This window comes from Hyla sarda, chromosome 3 (genome assembly GCF_029499605.1).
Source record: "Hyla sarda isolate aHylSar1 chromosome 3, aHylSar1.hap1, whole genome shotgun sequence".
In the NCBI taxonomy this organism is placed as follows: domain Eukaryota; kingdom Metazoa; phylum Chordata; class Amphibia; order Anura; family Hylidae; genus Hyla; species Hyla sarda.
The window spans coordinates 133,500,760-133,523,028 of NC_079191.1; the positions used below are offsets into that span (position 1 = coordinate 133,500,760).

Sequence of the window (22,269 nt, forward strand, 5' to 3'; positions counted from 1 at the left end):
GAATATAGCACTATATATTCGTAATTACGAATATTCGTTTTTTTTTTAAATGTATTATTTTTTTTTTTATCACAGTACACATCACAGTTATCACCCCTCTCTGCTTCCAGCTTGTGTGGTGTAAAGAAGGCTCTAATACTACTGTGTGAGACTGGCGTGCAAATTTTTGCTTATGCTAATTTTTATATATGCTAATTTTTGCATACCCGAATTTTCTCATATGTGAAAATAAAACGCGAATATTACGAATATGCGAATTTAGCGAATATATGACGAATATTCGTCCATGTATTCACGAATATTTGCAAATTCAAATATGGCCTATGCCGCTCAACACTACTAGTCAGGTGTTGAAAGTGAGCCTGTCTACTTCAATGGGAGGAGCTGGGTTTTGGGGGGAAGATCAGTCTCCACAGGGCTGAAGGGACTTGTTGATCAGCTGTACTGCAATGGTGGGTTGGCTGGGGTGTGGGAAGGAGAAAAGTGACCTCACACGTATAAATATGGGATCCTGTGACTTGTAGTATGAGGGAAGGAACTCCAACAGGAAATAGCCATTTCACAAGAAGATAGCAGCAGCATTATGGTGGACTCACAACACATCCATTAAGCCCCAAGACATGCACGGATCCTGCGTAAGCATGTCCATTTCTGTCTGGCGGTTAAGTACTAAAGTCCCCTCATGGTGGATAACCCCTTTAAAGAAAAAAAAAAACAACTGCCTCTTTAAGATCTCCATTTTTATAATGTCAGCATCAGTTCATAAAATAGGAATAAGAAATTCTACAGTTGTGTTTATGCAGCTTAGGCAACATTCATGAGTTTCTGACTTCATACAAACAAGGTAACCTTCTCCTTTGGGATCACCAGTCTAAACGGATTACAGAATTCATGTACGTAAATTATCTTTACTGTGATATCATTTCATTGCTCTTTGGCTCTTCAGTTCTGCAAATAATAGTTAAACTTGCATGTCACTAGAGAGTGCGTCACTCATCACGTCAGATCAAACGCAACAATGCAAAGAACCTTTCTGGAAATGTATAGTTAATGGGTTGTGTGTTGCTTCAGGATAAGGTAAAACTGGCATTCAACATCTCTAAAATAGAAAAAAAGAAACAGTTGCAAAAAACGGTTTTATATGTTTTATGCATAAAGTTCTATTTTGTATAATTTAAGACATAAAATGCAACAAATTATTTACATTTTGCCTTGATAATCTGCTATTATTTATTCTCTCTCTTATTTTTTGCCTTTACACATATTTATAGCTAAAGCTATTTCATGGTCACAAACTATACTTTAGAAAATAACCTTTTTACTTGATTTTAAAATGGTACCAGGTACATGGAAGCTTGCAGAATAGCAAGGACAAGTGAAATAACTTATAGCCGTACATTTTTGAGTGTAAAGTATAGAGATAAATTGGCATCAGTATTTCTCCACCAGGATTGGAAAGTGGAATATTTTAAAGGGGTTATCCAGGAATAGAAAAACAGAGCTACTTTCTATAAAAAAAAAAAAAAAAAAACACTCCCTGTCTGTTTCCAGGTTGGGTGGGGTTAGGCAGCTCAATTCCATTGACGTGAATGGAGCCAAGTTGTAAAACCACACCCAACCTGGAGAAAGACGTGGAGCTGTTTTTGAAAGAAATTAGCTGTGTTTTTCTATTCCTGGATAACCCCTTTAAAGGGTTCTCCCATAATTACAACTTGTCGCCTATCCACAGAATATCAGAATAGACCTTTAGAGTGCCTGTGTTTGAATATGGTGACAGGCATACATGCACATTGCCACTCAAGTTAAACTCTATGGTGCTGCTCAAGATAGCAGAGTACATTACCCAGGACCCCTATGCTTGTGATCAGTAGTGGTCCCAGCAGTTGGACCTTATGTTCAGACACTTGTCACCCATAGATGGGTGACAAGGTCTCATTATGGGAAAACTCCTTTAACCCCTGAACAGTTCTATTCAACTTGGAATAACCCCTTCTGAATATGTCAGTTTTTATTTAGAATCTAAATGTATATGTCAACTAAATATTATAGCTGCATAGCTCAGGTGTTTACCTTAACCCCTTAGTGCCATAACTATTTTTTACAGCAGAAGGAGCAAATCAGATTATAGTTTATGGGAAGTGATTCGGAATGACTTGTCTTTATTCACTTAACTGTCTGCTTTTTCTCGGATAAGTAGTCACTTATACTTAGTGACCAATGTTATTCTGTATATGAACACTTATACACAAATAGTTGTCACTGGGTATGGCTGACTATCCAGAATGTGCAGGGATTTACATAAATGATAAGTATCCTGAGTCTTTTTCTATAAAACAATGTAAAAGTCAAACATGTATCAGTCCACTAAGCCTCCCTTGCTCTAAATTTCAATGTGTCAGGCTCTCTTTAACCCATTAGTGACTGCCGATAGAGATGAGCGAATTTTAAAAATATTCGATTCGGCCGATTCGCCGAATTTTTCCCCAAAAATCGGTTCGGTCCCAATTTATTTGTGGCAAATCGCTATTAAATACGGCTGTTTCTGGCCTACAGAGAGCCTCAATAGGGGTGTAGAACACTTTACCTTGCTGTAACACGCATAGGGTGTGTGCTGGGTTAGTGGAATAATACCGTTATTCAGTATGACATGCAGATCAGAGGCGTTGCTATTAGAATCACTGTTGCAGAGCAGCACAATGATAGAGCCTGGAGGTGGCATCAGTATGAGGGGACCATATAGTGGCTGAATGACACAGCCTGGAGGTAGCGGAAGCATGAGGAGACCATATAGTAACTGAATGACACAGCGTGGAGGTGGCGGCAGCAAGAGGAGACCACATAGTGGCTGAATAACACAGTCTGAAATTGGTGGCAGCATATAGTGGCTGAATGACAGCCTGGAGGTGCGGCAGCATGAGGAGAACATATATTGGCTGAATGACACAGCGTGGAGGTGACGGAAGCATGAGGAGACCATATAGCCTCAAAAAGAGGGGGTAGAACACTTTTCCTTGTCCTAACACGCATAGGGAGTGTGCTGTGTTAGTGAAAGAATACTGTTAATCAGTATGTCATGCAGATTACAATCATTGCTATTATAATCACTGCCACAGAGCTTCTGGTTGTGGCAGCAGAGAGACCAAATGGCATCAAAATTGAAGAGATTTTTTATGTAATTTTTATTTAATTTAATTTGAATTTATTTAAATTTTTTTTAGTACCCATTCTGGTAAGCATCGAGCTGGCGGTCCTCCGCCAGGCGAGATACCACCTGTTCCAATCCCTGCCTCTCAGTGCCCCCCTGACTGTGAAAGTGTGAATATTTCATTTAATCAGTTTTGGTTCATTGTTATCGCTCCAAGCTGTTTCATTTGATTCTTGTGATAATTCCACAGGTAATATATGATGTTGACAACCATAGGGCCTCAGTCTTGAAAATATTACATTTTTTTAAATTTAAGATTTACATTAGATTCCCAAGTGTAATGTCCTGGTGTTTACTTTGAATTAATACTGTATGACCACAAAACCCAATCTAACAAGGAGTTACATGGCGGCACAATGACAGAGCCTAGAGGTGGCAGCAGCCCGACGAGACCATAGGTCCTCACAAAAAAAAAGATTAAAGGAAATCTGTCATCAGAATCACCCGCACTAAACCTGTTACACAGGCTTGTAGTGCGGGTGATCCTGATTAAAACACTCCTTACCTGGTTAAAAATGGTTGAGCGATTCTTAAGATATCTATATTTTTAGTTTTCTGTTATTCCCTGGCTTGGGACTCAGTGGGAGGTGTTATCATCTGGGACTCGGCCACACGTCATTCTAGCTGGGCGGAGCTGCCGTCCGGCTCATGAATATTCATGAACTTATCCTCCTGGTCTAATTCTTCTTTCTCGGTCTGTTTGTGAATAAATACACCCTCCGTCCCTCCCTTCCTCCCACCCCCGGCTTTTCACTTATGCAGCCCATCTTCTTACTTGTATAGGGCCGCAGCTTGAGTGAAGCCAGGGGGAGAACGCCGCTTCCGGGTGTACGGAACGCGGCGCATGCGCGGCCCTCCACACCAGACTGAGAAAGAAGAATTAGACCAGGAGGATAAGTTCATGAATATTCATGAGCCGGGCGGCAGCTCCGCCCAGCTATAATGACGTGTGGCCGAGTTCCAGATGATAACACCTCCCACTGAGTCCCAAGCCAGGGAATAACAGAAAACTAAAAATATAGATATCTTAAGAAGCGCTGAACCATTTTTAACCAGGTAAGGAGCGTTTTAATCAGGATCACCCACACTACAAGCCTGTGTAACAGGTTTAGTAAGGGTGATTCTGATGACAGATTTCCTTTAAAGATATTTAGTAAAATTAAAATTGAAGATTTTAGATACATGAACAATTTTCAAGTTTAATCTAAGGTGCCAACAGCATAAGGAGACTATATGGTGGCACAACCTGGAGGTGGCAGCAGCATGAGGAGACCATAGGGCCTCACAATTGCAAAGATTAAAAGATAATTTTTTTTATGATTGAAGATTTTTGGATGCTAGTGCTACCATAAAAAGTTTCAAGCAGCAGGAAGAGACCATATAGTGTCTGAATTGCACAGCGTGGAGTTTGCGGCAGCATATAGTGGCTAAATGACACAGCCTGGAGTTGGTGGCAGCATGAGGAGACCACATAGTTGCTGAATTACACAGCCTGGAGTTGGCAGCAGCATACAGTGGCTGAATGATAGAGCCTGGAGGAGGCGGCAGCATATAGTGGCTAAATGACACAGCCAGGAGTGTGTGGCAGCATGAGGAGACCATATAGTGGCTGAATGACACAGCCTGGAGGTGGCAGCAGCATGAGGAGACCACATAGTGGCTGAATGACACAGCCTAGAGTTTGCAGCAGCATGAGGAGACCATAAAGTGGCTGAATGACAGAGCGTGGAGGAGGTTGAGGCATGAGGAGAACATATAGTGGCTGAATGACACAGTCTGGAGGTGGCGGCAACATGGGGAGAACATATAGTGGCTGAATGACACAGCCTGGAGGTAGCGGCAGCATGAGGAGAACAAATAGTGTCTGAATGACACAGCCTGAAGTTTGCAGCAGCATGAGGAGACCATATAGTGGCTTAATGATATAGCGTGGAGGTGGCGGCAGCTTGAGGAGAACATATAGTGACTGAATGACACAGCCTGGAGGTGGTGGAAGCATATAGTAGCTTGATGACACAGCCCGGAGTAGGCGGCAGCATGAGGAGACCTCATAGTGGCTGAATGAAACAGCCTGGAGTTGGCAGCAGCATATAGTGGCTTAATGACACAGCCTGGAGGTGGCAGCAGCATATAGTGGGTGAATGACACAGCCTGGAGATTTTGGCAGCATGAGGAGACCATATAGTGGCTGAAAGACACATCCTGGAGGTGGTGGCAGCATGAGGAGAACATTTAGTGGCTGAATGACAAAGCCTGGAGGTGGCGGAAGCACGGAAGCATGAGGAGACCATATAGTGGCTGAGCGACACAACCACACATGCCAGTTTACTGGCTAACTGACACAACCTGAAGGTGGCGGAAGCATGAAAAGACCATATAGTGGCAGATAGTGATGAGCGGCATATGCCATATTCGAATTCGTGATATTTCGCTAATATGAGGACGAATATTCGTCCTATATTCGTGAAATTTGCATATTCGTTATATTCGTGACGTTTTTTTAACATTGTGAATTTTCGCCATGCGAAAATAATCGCAAAAATAATCGCAAAAATAATTGCCACTCGTGGACATGCTGGGAGTTGTAGTTCTCTTATACTACTCCTGTAATATCCTCTAATATCACATAATAACAGTCTGGACATGCTAGAAGTTGTAGTTCTCTTATACCTCCTCCTGTAATGTCCTCTGATATCACATAATAACAGTCTGGACATGCTGGGAGTTGTAGTTCTCTTATACCTCCTCCTGTAATATCCTCTGATATCACATAATAACAGTCTGGACATGCTGGGAGTTGTAGTTCTCTTATACTACTCCTGTAATATCCTCTAATATCACATAATAACAGTCTGGACATGCTGGGAGTTGTAGTTCTCTTATACCTCCTCCTGTAATGTCCTCTGATATCACATAATAACAGTCTGGACATGCTGGGAGTTGTAGTTCTCTTATACCTCCTCCTGTAATATCCTCTGATATCACATAATAACAGTCTGGACATGCTGGGAGTTGTAGTTCTCTTATACCTCCTCCTGTAATATCCTCTTATATCACATAATAACAGTCTGGACATGCTGGGAGTTGTAGTTCTCTTATACCTCCTCCTGTAATATCCTCTGATATCACATAATAACAGTCTGGACATGCTGGGAGTTGTAGTTCTCTTATACCTCCTTCTGTAACGTCCTCTGATATCAGATAATAACAGGCCAGACATGCTGGAAGTTGTAGTTCTCTTATACCTCCTCCTGTAATATCCTCTGATATCACATAATAACAGTCTGGACATGCTGGGAGTTGTAGTTCTCTTATACCTCCTCCTGTAACGTCCTCTGATATCAGATAATAACAGGCCGGACATGCTGGGAGTTGTAGTTCTCTTATACCTCCTCCTGTAATGTTCTCTGATATCAGATAATAACAGTCCGGACATGCTGGGAGTTGTAGTTCTCTTATACCTCCTCCTGTAATGTTCTCTGAACTCACATAATAAAAGTCTGGTCATGCTGGAAGTTGTAGTTCTCTCCTCTTATACCTCCTCCTGTATGCAAATTATTTCCTGGAGCCAGCAGCAATATGGTGTGAAGTAATTTCAGCAAAAGTGAGGATAAACTGGGTTCACACTGCGTTTTACAAGTACGGTTCCTGGGGGGAGGAGGGGGCTGGGGTAGGAGCGACAACCGCACGCAGCCGTATGCGGGAACCGTACTTAATGTATTTCAATGAGCCGGCCAGAGTGAAACGCAGCCTCTGGTTGGCGGTTTCCCGACCGGTCCTAAAACTGGGGTTCAACACGGTTTTAGGTCCGGTCGGGAAACTGCATGTGGGCAAAAAATGAGCCAACCGGAGGCTGCGTTTCACTCCGGACGGCTCATTGAAATACATTAAGTACGGTTCCCGCATACGGCTGTGGGCAGTTGCCGCTCCTCCCCTTTTTTCTTTTAAATCAACTGGCGCCAGAAAGTTAAACAGAGTCGTAAATTAATTCTATTAAAAAATCTTAATCCTTCCTGTACTTAATAGCTGCTGAATACTACAGAGGAAGTTCTTTTATTTTTGGAACACAGTGCTCTCTGCTGACATTATAATAATAATAACTATTTATTGATATAGCACTCAGACCTATTTGTAGATGTTGTCCTTAGTGGGTTTTGAACCCACGACTAGAGATGAGCGAACTTACAGTAAATTCGATTCGTCACGAACTTCTCGGCTCGGCAGTTGATGACTTTTCCTGCATAAATTAGTTCAGCTTTCAGGTGCTCCGGTGGGCTGGAAAAGGTGGATACAGTCCTGGGAGACTCTTTCCTAGGAATGTATCCACCTTTTCCAGCCAACCAGAGCACCTGAAAGCTGAACTAATTTACGCAGGATAAGTCATCAACTGCCGAGCCGAGAAGTTCGTAACGAATCGAATTTACTATAAGTTCGCTCATCTCTACCCACGACCCCAGTGCTGCAAGGTAACAGTGCTAACCACTGAGCCCTTTCTTTATATTTGCTAAAATGGACAGAGATGTCAGCAGAGAGCACTGTGGTCATGATGTCATCAGAATTTCTTCTGTAGTATTCATACAGCTAATAAGTACAGGAAGGAGTAAGATTTTTTTTTTTATAGAAGTAATTTACAAATCTGTTTAACTTTCTGGTACCAGTTGATTTGAAAGAAAAAAGGTTTTCACCGGAGTACCCCTTTAAAATTATGATGTAAGATCAGATAGCAGTGTTTCCCAAACAGTGTTTCTCCAGCTGTTGCAAAACTACAACTCCCAGCATGCCTGGACAGCTTGACATCTGGAGGCACCCTGGTTGGGAAACACAGGTGTGTAGGTAGGGTCGCCACCTTTCTTATAAAAAAAAATACCGGCCATGCTATTTAGCATAATTAATAATTTATGCCTGACATCACAGGGCTGCGTTCCGTGAGTTTCGCCGTTGTCGTGGACTTCGGCGCAGCGGTGGTTAATAAATTAGTGAGCGCAGGTGGCCCTCAATTAAAATTGGCCAAGGGCTGTCCGGGCCTGCTGGGAGTTGTAGTTTTGCAACAGCTGGAGGCACTCTGGTTGTGAAACACTGACCTGAGCTATCCACTACTATATAGTCCACCCTACTGGGAGTTGTAGTTTTGCAACAACTGGAGGCACTCTGGTTGGGAAACACTGACCTGAACTATATATACTATATAATCCAACATGCTGGGAGTTTTAGTTTTGCAACAGCTGGAGGCACCCCTGGTTGGGAAACACTGACATATACTACTGTATAGTGATGAGCGGCATATGCCGTATTCGAATTTGTGGTATTTCGTAGTCCAACATGCTGGGAGTTGTAGTTTTGCAACAGCTGGAGGCACTCTGGTTGTGAAACACTGACCTGAGCTATCCACTACTATATAGTCGAGCCTACTGGGAGTTGTAGTCTTGCAACAGCTGGAGGCACCCCTGGTTGGGAAACACTGACATATACTACTTATAGTGATGAGCGGCAAATGCCATATTCAAATTTGCTGTATTTCATAGTCCAACATGCTGGGAGTTGTAGTTTTGCAACAGCTGGAGGCACCTTTGGTTGAGAAACACTGACCTAAACTATATTCTACTATATAGTCCAACATGCTGGGAGTTGTAGTTTTGCAACATCTGGAGGAACCTCTGGTTGAGAAACACTGACCTAAACTATATACTACTATATAGTCCAACATGTTGGGAGTGATCTCATATGATCGGGCGGGAAACTTTCGATTGGTTGCTGGGGAGGTTGCTAACCTCTGACAACTGTGTTTGCAGAACTCTTATTGGCTGACAGGCATCAGAAGGGCGCAGAAAATATTTGCGAATATTCTAATGGCGTTGCGAATATTCACATAAACCAAATGATTACCTCAGGAATCAGGATCTCACCTCAGGGTCTCTAATGAAACAAGTATTGCATGTATCCATCGAAGGAGATCACTACAATGTGCTCTGTGGTTAAAAAAAAAAAAATGAATATTCATATTCGCGAATTTGTGAATATGCGATATTTGCGACGAATATTCGAATTTCGAATATTTGTGAGCAACACTAGTGGCAGAATGTACTAACAATACGTGTGCAGAAGACCAACCTTTCATGCTTACACATCGTAACAGCGCATGCGCTGAAGGTACCTTCGGCCGTGTCTGCTGAGGAGTAATCTTTAGTCTTTATTCTCTGCATACCAGCGATCTATACCCACTTCCCATTCACCTTTTGTGTGTGTGGGCAGTTACACAGTAGCGCACCGCTGCTCAGTAGCGATCTATACACCCTTTCTGTGTGTGTGGGCTGCTACACAGTAGCGCATGCACCCTAGAAATGTCAGCTCCGCTGTGATCCTTCAATGGATGCAGTGGATTTATGAGCCTCCAGCGCTGCCGAAATTTGAATCATGCATAGAATCACAGTGCAGATTTTATATTAGTTATGTATTATGTTTAATTAGGATAAGTATGTCATTTTTATTTGTTTTTACAATTTTTATTGTTTTATATTGGATTGTAATTTCATGACCTTTCACCCGGATCCATTTCATTCCTGGGTCTTTTTAACCATGTGTGTTTGTAAGGATTCTCATATGCCTGAAGAAGAGCCCGGCACAGGACTCAAAACCTCTTTCATCTTAATAACCCTTTTGCCTGGACGTGCCATTTATATCAAGAGGGGAAGTGCCCTGGATCAAGTCCTCATTTTTGTGTGTTCCATGCCATGGTCCACACACATTGAAACGTACTACAAGTACTGAGTGACCATATCACCCAGAGAGGACCCCGGAGCTGCTGCCCTCAGCACAACTACTTCTGGTAAGCTCATAGATTTTTTCCTTGGGGGCTTACCTGTATAAACAATCCACATTAGGAGCGCACCTCTTTTTTCTTTTCTCTTACATATAGTGGCAGAATGACACAGCATGGATGTGATGGCAGAATGAGGAGAACATATAGTGGCTTAATGACACAGCGGGGAGGTGGCAGAAGCATGAGGAGAAAATAAAGTGGCTGAATGACAGAGCCTGGAGGTGGCGGCAGCATGAGGAGTAAATAAAGTGGCTGAATGACACAGCATGGAGGTGGCGGAAGCATGAGGAGACCATATAGTGGCTGAATGACACAGCATGGAAGTGGGGCAGCATGAGGAGAACACATAGTGGCTGAATGACAGCCTGGAGTTGGAGGCAGCATATAGTGGCTGACTGACACAGCCTGGAGTTTGCAGCAGCATGAGGAGAACATATAGTGGCTGAATGACACAGTCTGGAGGTGGCAGCAGCATGAGGAGAACATATAGTGGCTGAATGACTTACCCTGGAGGTGGCGGCAGCACGAGGACACCATAAAGTGGCTGATTGACACAGTGTGGAAGTGGCAGCAGCATGAGGAGACCTCATAGTGGCTGAATGACTCAGCCTGGAGTTGGCGACAGCCTATAGTGGCTGAACGGCACAGCCTGGAGGTTGCGGCAGCATATAGTGGCTGAATGACACAGCCTGGAGTTTTCGGCAGCATGAGGAGACTATATTGGGCCTGAATGACACAGCCTGGAGGTGGCGGCAACATGAGGAGACCATAAAGTGGCTGAATGACACAGCGTGGAAGTGGCGGCAGCATTAGGAGACCTCATAGTGGCTGAATGACTCAGCCAGCAGTTGGCAACAGCATATAGTGGCTGAATGGCACAGCCAGGAGGTTGCGGCAGCATTTAGTGGCTGAATGACACAGCCTGCAGTTTTCTGCAGCATGAGGAGACCATATAGTGGCTGAATGACACAGCCTGAAGGTGGCGGCAGCATAAGGAGAACATATAGTGGTTGAATGACACAGCTTGAAGATGGCGGCAGCATGAGAACATATAGAGGCTGAATGACCCAGTCTGGAGTTGGTGGCAACATAAAGTGGCTTAATGACACACCCTGGAGGTGACGGCAGCATGAGAAGAACATGTAGTGGCTTAAAGACACAGCCTGGAGGTGGCGGAAGCATGAGGAGACCATATAGTGGCTGAATGACACAGCGTGGAGGTGGCGGCAGCATGAGGAGAACATATACTGGCTTAATGAAACAGCCTGGAGTTGGCGACAGCATATAGTGGCTGACTGACACAGCCTGTAGTTTGTGGCAGTATGAGGAGACCATATAGTGGCTGAATAAAACAGCGTGGATGTGGCGACAGCATGAGTAGAACACATGGTGGCAGTATAAGACAGCTTGGAGCTGGCATTAGCAAGAGGAGAACATATAGTGGCTGAATGACACAGCCTGGAGGTGGCGTCAGCATATAGTGGCTGATTGACATAGCGTGGAGTTGGTGGCAGCATTAGGAGACCTTATAGTGGCTGAATGACTCAGCCTGGAGTGGGCGACAGCATATAGTGGCTGAATGACACAGCCTGGAGGTTGAGGCAGCATATAGTTTCTGAAGGACACAGCCTGGAGTTTGCAGCAGCATGAGGAGTCCATATAGTGGCTGAAGGGCACAGCCTGGAGGTGGTGGCAGCATGAGGAGAAAATAAAGTGGCTGAATGACACAGCATGGAGGTGGCGTCAGCATGAACAGAACATATAGTGGCTGAATGACATAGCCTGGAGGATGGGGCAGCATATAGTTTCTGAATGACACAGCCTGGAGTTTGCAGCAGCATGAGGAGTCCATATAGTGGCTGAAGGGCACAGCCTGGAGGTGGTGGCAGCATGAGGAGAAAATAAAGTGGCTAAATGACACAGCATGGAGGTGGCGTCAGCATGAACAGAACATATAGTGGCTGAATGACATAGTCTGGAGGTGGCGGAAGCATGAGGAGATCATAAAGTGGCTGAATGACACAGCCTGGAGGTGGTGGCAGCATGAGGAGAAAATAAAGTGGCTGAATGACACAGCATGGAGGTGGCGTAGGAATGAGGAGACCATATGGTGGCTAAATGACAGCCTGGAGTTGGAGGCAGCATATAGTGGCTGACTGACACAGCCTGGAATTTGCAGCAGCATGAGGAGACCATATAGTGGCTGAATAACACAGCGTATAGGTGGTGGCAGCATGAGAAGAACATATTGTGGCTGAATGACACAGTCTGGAGGTGGTGTCAGCATGAGGAGACCATAAAGTGGCTGAATGACACAGCCTGGAGGTGGCGGCAGCATGAGGAAACATATAATGGCTGAATGACACAGCCTGGAGTTGGCGGCAGCATGAGGAGACCTCTTAGTGGCTGAATGACACAGCCTGGAGTTGGCGACAGCATATAGTGGCTGAATGACACAGCCTGGCGTTTTCGGCAGCATGAGGAGACCATATAGTGGCTGAATGACACAGCCTGGAGGTGGCGGAAGCATGAGGAGAACACATAGTGGCTGAATGACACAGCTTGAAGGTGGAAGAAGCATGAGGAGAACATATAGTGGCTCAATTACACAATGTGGAGGTGGCGGCAGCATGAGAACATATAGTGGCTGAATGACACAGCCTTCAGCTGGTGGCAGCATGCATATAGTGGCTTAATGATACACCCTGGAGGTGGCGGCAGCATGAGGAGAACATATAGTGGCTGAGTGACACAGCCTGGAGGTGACGGCAGCATGAGGAGACCATATAGTGGCTGAATGACACAGCCTGGAGGTGGCATCAGCATGAGGAAACATATAATGGCTGAATGACACAGCCTGGAGTTGGCGGCAGCATATAGTGGTTGAATGGCACAGCCTAGAGGTTGTGGCAGCATATAGTGGCTGAATGACACAGCCTGGAGGTGGCAAAAGCATGAGGAGACCATATAGTGGCTGAATGACACATCGTGTAGGTGGCGGCTGCATGAGAACATAAAGTGGCTGAATGACACAGCCTGGAGGTGGCGTAAGCATATAGTGGCTTAATGACACACCCTGGAGGTGGCGGCAGCATGAGGAGAACATATAGTGGCTAAATGACACAGCCTGGAGGTGGCGAAAGCATGAGGAGACAGTATAGTGGCTAAATGACACAGCGTGGAGGTGGCGGCAGCATGAGGAGAACAAATGCTGTCTGAATGACACTGCCTGGAGTTGGTGACAGCATTTAGTGGCTGATTGACACAGCCTGGAGTTTGCAGCAGCATGAGAAGACAAAACGGTGGTTGAATGAAATAGCATGGATGTGGTGGCAGCATGAGGAGAACATATAGTGGCTGAATGGCACAGCCTGGAGTATGCGGCAGCATGAGGAGACCATATAGTGGCTGAATGACACAGCCTGGAGGTGGCGGAAGCATGAGGAGAAAATAAAGTGGCTGAATGACACAGCATGGAGGTGGCGAAGGTATGAGGAGACCATACATTGCCTGAATGACACAGCATGGAAGTGGCGGTAGCATGAGAACACATAGTGGCTGAATGACAGCCTGGAGTTGGAGGCAGCATATAGTGGCTAACTGACACAGCCTGGAGTTTGCAGCAGCATGAGGAGACCATATAGTGGCTGAATGACACAGCGTAGAGGTGGTGGCAGCATGAGGAGAACATATGGTGGCAGTATGTGACAGCTTGGAGCTGGCATCAGCAAGAGGAGAACAAATAGTGGCTGAATGACACAGCCTGGAGGTGGCGTCCGCATATAGTGGCTGAATGACACATCGTGTAGGTGGCGGCAGCAGGAGAACATATAGTGGCTGAATGACACAGCCTGGAGGTGGCATAAGCATATAGTGGCTTAATGACACAGCCTGGAGGTGGCGGCAGCATGAGGAGAACATATAGTGGCTAAATGACACAGCCTGGAGGTGGCGAAAGCATGAGGAGACCATATAGTGGCTGAATAACACAGCCTGGAGTTGGTGACAGCATTTAGTGGCTGATTGACACAGCCTGGAGTTTGCAGCAGCATGAGAAGACAAAATAGTGGCTGAATGAAATAGCATGGATGTGGTGGCAGCATGAGGAGAACATATAGTGGCTGAATGGCACAGCCTGGAGTTTGCGGCATCATGAGGAGACCATATAGTGGCTGAATGACACAGCCTGGAGGTGGCGGAAGCATGAGGAGAAAATAAAGTGGCTGAATGACACAGCATGCAGGTGGCGAAAGTATGAGGAGACCATATATTGCCTGAATGACACAGCATGGAAGTGGCGGCAGCATGAGAACACATAGTGGCTGAATGACAGCCTGGAGTTGGAGGCAGCATATAGTGGCTGACTGACACAGCCTGGAGTTTGCAGCAGCATGAGGAGACCATATAGTGGCTGAATGACACAGCGTAGAGGTGGTGGCAGCATGAGGAGAACATATGGTGGCAGTATGTGACAGCTTGGAGCTGGCATCAGCAAGAGGAGAACAAATAGTGGCTGAATGACACAGCCTGGAGGTGGCGTCCGCATATAGTGGCTGAATGACACATCGTGTAGGTGGCGGCAGCATGAGAACATATAGTGGCTGACTGACACAGCCTGGAGTTTGCAGCAGCATGAGGAGACCATATAGTGGCTGAATGACACAGCGTAGAGGTGGTGGCAGCATAAGGAGAACATATAGTGGCTGAATGACACAGTCTGGAGGTGGCAGCAGCATGAGGAGAACATATAGTGGTTGAATGACACAGCCTGGAGGTCGCGGCAGCATGAGGAGACCTTAAAGTGGCTTAATGACACAGCGTGGAAGTGGCAGCAGCATGAGGTAACCATATAGTGGCTGAATGACCCAGCCTGGAGGAGGCGGCAGCATGAGGAAACATATAATGGCTGAATGACACAGCCTGGAGATGGCGGCAGCATGAGGAGACCTCATAGTGGCTAAATGACTCAGCCTGGAGTTGGCGAGAGCATATAGCAGCTGAATGGCACAGCCTGGAGGTGTGGCAGCATATAGTGGCTGAATGAGACAGCCTGGAGGTGGCGGAAGCATGAGGAGACCATATAGTGGCTGAATGACACAGAGTGGAGGTGGTGGCAGCATGAGAACATATATTGGCTGAATGACACAGCCTGGAGTTGGTGGCAGCATATAGTGGCTTAATGACACACCCTGGAGGTGGCGGAAGCATGAGGTGAACATATAGTGGCTGAGTGACACAGCCTGTAGGTGGCGGAAGCATGAGGAGACCATTTAGTGGCTAAATGACACAGCGTGGAGGTGGCGGCAGCATGAGGAGAACTTATACTGGCTGAATGAAACAGGCGGGAGTTGGAGACAGTATATAGTGGCGTACTGACACAGCCTGGAGTTTGCGGCATCATGAGGAGACCATATAGTGGCTGAATGAAATAGCATGGATGTGGTGGCAGCATGAAGAGAACATATGGTGGCAGTATGTGACAGCTTGGAGCTGGCATCAGCAAGAGGAGAACAAATAGTGGCTGAATGACACAGCCTGGAGGTGGCGTCCGCATATAGTGGCTGAATGACACATCGTGTAGGTGGCGGCAGCAGGAGAACATATAGTGGCTGAATGACACAGCCTGGAGGTGGCGTCCGCATATAGTGGCTGAATGACACATCGTGTAGGTGGCGGCAGCAGGAGAACATATAGTGGCTGAATGACACAGCCTGGAGGTGGCGTAAGCATATAGTGGCTTAATGACACAGCCTGGAGGTGGCGGCAGCATGAGGAGAACATATAGTGGCTAAATGACGCAGCCTGGAGGTGGCGAAAGCATGAGGAGACCATATAGTGGCTAAATGACACAGCATGGAGGTGGCGGCAGCATGAGGAAAACAAATGCTGGCTCAATGACACAGCCTGGAGTTGGCGACAGCATTTAGTGGCTGATTGACACAGCCTGGAGTTTGCAGCACCATGAGAAGACAATATAGTGACTGAATGAAATAGCATGGATGTAGCAGCAGCTTGAGGAGAACATATGGTGGCAGTATGAGACAGCTTTGAGCTGGCAACAGCAAGAGGAAAACATATAGTGGCTGAATGACACAGCCTGGAGTTTGCGGCAGCATGAGGAGACCATATAGAGGCTGAATGACACAGCCTGGAGTTGGTGACAGCATATAGTGGCTTAATGACACACCCTGGAGGTGGCAGCAGCATGAGGAGAACATATAGTGGCTAAATGACACTGCCTGAAGGTGGCAGAAGCATGAGGAGACCATATAGGGGCTAAATGACACAGCGTGGAGGTGGCAGCAGCATGAGGAGAACATATAGTGGCTGAAAGACACAGCCTGGAGTTGGCGGCAGCAAGAGGAGAACATATAGTGGCTGAATGACACAGCCTGCAGGTGGCGTCAGCATATAGTGGCTGAATGGCACAGTGTGGAGTTGGGGGCAGCATTAGGAGACCTCATAGTTGCTGAATGTCTCAGCTTGTAGTTGGCGACAGCATTTAGTGGCTGAAGGACACAGCCTGGAGGTTGCGGCAGCATGACGAGAACATATAGTGGCTGAAGGACACGGCCTGGAGGTGGGGGAAGCATGAGGAGACCACATAGTGGCTGAATGACACAGCGTGGAGGTAGCAGCAACATGAGAACATATAGTGGCTGAATGACACGGCCTGGGGTTGGCGACAGCATTTAGTGGCTTAATGACACACCCTGGAGGTGGCAGCAGCATGAAGAGAACATAAAGTGGCTGAATGACACTGCCTGGAGGTGATAGAAGCATGAGGAGACCATATAGCGGCTAAATGACACAGCGTGGATGTGGCGGCAGCATGAAGAAAACATATGGTGGCAGTATGAGACAGCTTGGAGCTAGCATCAGCAAGAGGAGAACATATAGTGGCTGAATGACACAGCCTGGAGGTGGCGTCAGCATATAGTGGCTGAATGACACAGCGTGGAGTTGGCGGCAGCATTAGGAGACCTCATAGTTGCTGAATGACTCAGCCTGGAGTTGGCGACAGCATTTAGTTGCTGAATGACACAGCCTGGAGGTTGTGGCAGCATATAGTTGCTGAATGGCACAGCCTGGAGTTTGCAGCAGCATGAGGAGACCATATAGTGGCTGAATGACACAGCCTGGAGGTGGCGTGAGCATGAGCAGAACATAAAGTGGCTGAATAACACAGTCTGGAGGTGGCGGAAGCACAAGAAGACCATAGTGGCTGAATGACACTGCGTGGATGCGGCAGCAGCATAAGGAGAATATATAAGTGGTGGAATTACACAGCATGGAGCTGGTTGCAGCATATAGTGGCTGAATGACACAGCCTGGAGTTTGCAACAGCATGAGGAGACCATATAGTGGCTGAATGACATAGTGTGGAGGTGGCGGCAGCACGAGGAGAACATATAGTGGCTAAAAGACACAGCCTGGAGTTGGCGGCAGCATATAGTGGCTTAATGACACAGTCTGGAGGTGGCAGCAGCATGATGAGAACATATGGTGGCTGAATGACACAGCGTGGAGGTGGCGGTAGCATGAGAACATATACTGGCTGAATGACACAGCCTGGAGTTGTCGGCAGCATATAGTGGCTGACTGATACAGTCTGGAGTTTGCGGCAGCATGAGGAGACCAAACAGGGGCTGAATTAAATAGCGTGGATGTGGGGGAGCATGAGGAGAATATATGGTGGCAGTATGAGACAGCTTGGAGCTAGCATCAGCAAGAGGAGAACATATGGTGGCAGAATGAGACCGCCTGGATGTGGCAGCAGCATCAGAAGTCCTGAAGGTGACCCGGTGACAGAGTGGCGCGTTGGGTGGCAATACCAGTTCCCGTTGAAGAAGGTGGGTGAAAAAAAAATCTGAATAATAGCTGAAGCAGGTGGGCAGAAGAAAACGGTCTATTTTGTAAAAGTGTTAGTATGCACAAATAAGTATTGAGGATATGCATTACGTAAAACATAACTTTTAATTATATGCTTAGGATAAAATATATGGCCCCAAATTTTTTTTTTTACTCAAACCAAAGGAAAGGTGTGCAAAAACACCATGTGCCACCTATACCACCAAGTATTGATGTGATGCAAAGACCTCTAAAAGGTGGAAGGGAACAACGTATGGTCCATTGTAATAGGTGGGGGTAAACACTTCCCCTGTAAGGCCCTACTCTTGCATTGTTAATTCACTTCTTGGCAAGTGTTTCTTGCCCTATAAAGGGTGGTCCCACACAGGAACCTCCCTCTATTTCTACCTACAAACACTGCCATTTCCCAGGGTTTTTAGGTGGAAATAGGGATTGGTTCCTTTGTGGGGCCGCACTTTTTAAGATGAGTAACACTTTCCTTGAAAAGGTGGAAGGGAACAATGCATTGTCCATTGTAGCAGGTGGGCGTAAAAACTACCCCTGTAAGGCCCTACTCTCGCCCTATTAATTCCCTTCTTGGCAAGTGTTACTCACCCTAAAAAGGGTGGCCCCATACAGGAAACTCTCTCTATTTCCACATAAAACCCTGGGAAATGACAGTGTTTGTACTGGGAAATATGGAGAGGTTCCTATGTGGGGTCGCTCTTTTGTGGGCGAGAAACACTTGCAAAAAAGGGAATTAACAATGCGAGAGTAGGGCCTTACAGGGGAAGTTTTTACCCCCCCCCCCGTTACAATGTACCTGTCAGGGTCCGGACTAGCGGCTGGTGAAGACACTGGAGGTGGATCCTCTGTGCCAGGGAGGCGATGACGCGGGCCGTAACGGGGAATCGGTTCTAAGCAGTTACTGGTGTTCACCAGAGCCCGCCCCAAAGCAGGATGGACTTGCTGCGGCAGTAACTACCAGGTCGTGTTCCCCAGTAGCGACTCGACCTCTCTGGCAGCTGAGACTGGCGCGGTACACAAGGACTAGACAGAGGCGAGGTCAGACGTAGCAGAAGATCAGCGCAGGCAGCGAGGTTCGTAGTCAGGGGCAACAGCAGAAGGTCTGGGTACACAGGCTTGGAACACACTATAACGCTTTCTCAGGGCACAAGGCAACAAGATCCGGCAAGGAGAGGAAGGGGAAGTTGGTTTTTATAAGAACAGGAGTGATTGGGCCAGGCACCAATTAGTGGTGCACTGGCCCTTTAAATTTTAGCAAGCCGGCGCGCGTGCTCTCTATGGAGCAGGGCCGCGCGCGCTGGGAGGAAGCAGACGGGGGCGAGAGGTGAGTGACATGGGGCGCGATCCGAGGGCGGGCACGACCCGTGCCTCGGATCGCGTCCCCTCCAGAGACCAGGGAGCAGCGCTTGCGGTCAGCAATGCCGACCGGAGCGCTGCAGACAGAAGCATGCCGTGAGCGCTCCGGGGAGGCAGCGGGACCCGTGACAGTACCATACGTTGTTCCCTTCCACCTTTTAGAGGTCTTTGCATCACTTCAATACTTGGTGGTGTAGGTGGCACATGGTGTTTTTTGCACACCTTTCCTTTCGTTTGATTTTAAAAGAATTTGAGTACGTATATTTTATCCTAAGAAAAGTTAAGTTTTAGCTAATGCATATCCTCAATACTTGTGGTGTGATGCCGAGGATTGTCTATAACTGGAGAGCAGAACCTTAAACATGTTTTGAACCATCCATATTTGTGAAGTGTTGGTGTGGCACCATGGTCAATCTACTCTGATGCATCAGGCATTGGTGGGTGAAAATCCTAGCTGATCCATGCCTGATTCATCTTCACAAAGGTCAGTCTCTCTTAACTATGCAGGTGAAGAAAGCTACTCATCAGCAACTGTAGACTCAGGATGCTGCTGATGGAGCTGCTCCTGCCACCCCACCCCTCCCCAGCTGCCATAGCAGTGAAAGGTGAGCGCAGAGGGCTCCCCAAGTAGGACCTGCGAGAGGATGGACGATGGCGCAGATAGGCATCGGCCAAGTGACTACCTAGGATGTCTCTGCAGTAGGTCAGTTTGTCCTCCCTCTCAGTGGGTATGAAAAAGACCTCCATTTTGTACCGGTAGCGAGGGTCCAATAAGTTGGAGAGACAGAAATCATCCCTCTGCTGAATGGTGACAATTTTGCGGTCACTACGCAAGCAAGTGAGCATGCATCATGCCATTTGTGGAGGCAGAAGCAGTGTGACCTGTCCAAGTTGCTGTTGTTCTGGCTGTGCAGGAAACACATTCACCCAGTGGGCTGGGACATGTATTGTCCCTGACCATAGTTACAGCTATTAATAAACTAAAATAAACATAATTGGTATTGCCATATCCAAACTATTTATATCTAATGTAATTAATACTGCTAGCTGAACGCTGTAAATAAAAAACAATACCCAATGCCAGAATTTCAGCTTTTTAAAGTCATTACATCCCAGATTAAAAGGAATAAAAAAAAGCAATCATAGAGTCTCATCTAACCTGAAATGAAACAGATAAAAACTACAGATCATGGCACAAAAAATGATAGATGACAGCTCGATAGATGGAAAAATAACAAAGTTATAGGGGTCAGAATATAATGATGCAAAGCATTTTTATGGTTTTACAAAAAGCCTTCAATTCTTTTTTTCAAGAAACAAAAACAATATAAATTGTATCTCGCTGTAATTGTACTGATTATTAATAATGGGGTGAACATGCCAGGAATAAATAACTTTAAATGAGTAAAACCAGATTTTGCTTAAATGAGCACTCCTATTTGCAATTTTTCATATACAATGCAGATTGTATTTTATTTATAATATATTTTGGTTAACAAATATGTATATTTTTGGGTGAAAACATGCTCTATAGTTCTTACCACTAGGGGTCCCTCCACTGTCTAGAGCAGGCATAGGCAGGCATATGCATAGGCACTGAAGAGGTTTTGGTCTACATCTCCCATGATGCTTTGCAATCATTTTGGGTGTAAGAGCATGATGGGAGATGTAGTCCAAAACATCTGCAGTGCTTAGGGTTGCCTATGCCTTGTCTAGAAAACTGCCTTGTCCCTGCAGCTGTTGCCTTTGTTTTTCTGGGCCGAGACAAAATAAAGGAAGTGAGGGCTGGACAAGCAGGGCTCTCTACAAGTTTGTCAGTCAGCCTGCTGTGTGAGCCAGGGGCATGTCACAGAGCCTCCATGTACAGCGCAGCCAGCTTTCAGCTCTGAGGAGTGAGGGAGAAAGTTCAAAAGTATAAGAACACCTCCTCCTCCTCAGTGAACTGCAAGGATTAGCATCAGTTATAGAGTAAGCCTGGAACATTTTGTTTAAATGTGACAAAAAAAAACACTGTGTCTTTTGTTTTGCCCATATAATGCTAATTCATCACTAGTATTCCTGTAGTGTGATTTATTTCATCCCAGTTTAGCTGCATACATACGTTTCATTACTGTTGCTGGGTCATGTGAACACCAGTTTGACAGTCAGACAATAACATGCTCTAATGTGTAGACAGGAGGCCAGTCTGTCCTGAGTTATTGACTTCCTGTAAACTACAGAATTACATTATCACACATCAGATCCAGCCAAGTAGTTCAGATTCCTCCCCACCCAGCTCAACCCTCTAGGTTCCTTTGTGTGTCTTCCTCATACACAAAATGCTGCTGAAAGAATACATGACCAGCAAAGGAGTGATAGTAGAAGATTAGCTGCAGAGTTGTACAGCTCCCATGATTACACTGCCTGCCTGTACAGATTTGGTAGTGTGTCGTGTGAGATGCCGCCTTTCACTGCTCTCCTGTGCGTAAGAGCTACAGAAACGGGGAGAAACAGGAGACAGACTGCAACTGTATCACATGTAATACTCCTTATTGTGAGTTAGGGAACAGAAACTCAATGTCACTGATTTCCATGTTAGATAGGACTAAGAGCAAGTGCAGTGATTGGATCCTACCTTCTCTGTTAAGCCAGAGGGGAAATAGGAATTAAGATGGCAGGCAACCTATCCATGCTGGCACTCTTGTGGCTTCTCTTCAGAGAGACTCAGTAGCTAATGCACCTGCACTTTTGAACCCCTTTACTTTTACTTTATATTTGTGCATCTAGCAATGGTTGTACAAGAATTTAGGTGCACTACTGTGGGAGATGTGAACAATGACATTGGCTAATTCCTCAACACTGATGATGAAATTGAGACATTAGCCAGTATATCCTTATATGAAGGACATACCTGAGCCTGCACACCAATGCCAAGGTTTCTCAAGTGGCACGGGACCTAACACTAAACCTACCTGTGCGTGATAAGCAAAACCATGGGCCAGTGGGCAATTACAGCAGTATTAGGCCCGACTTA

The 22,269-nt window shown here is 46.1% G+C and overlaps 1 long non-coding RNA gene across 1 annotated transcript in view; it reads right to left on the reverse strand.

The window, feature by feature from the left end:
• Positions 1-739: 739 nt before the first annotated feature.
• The window catches only part of LOC130361732 (uncharacterized), a 59,245-nt gene continuing 37,715 nt past the window's right edge, over positions 740-22,269 (reverse strand). Inside the window, exon 3 of the long non-coding RNA XR_008891129.1 lies at positions 740-1,099. This is a non-coding gene — a long non-coding RNA (uncharacterized LOC130361732). The remainder of the gene's footprint in view (positions 1,100-22,269) is intronic.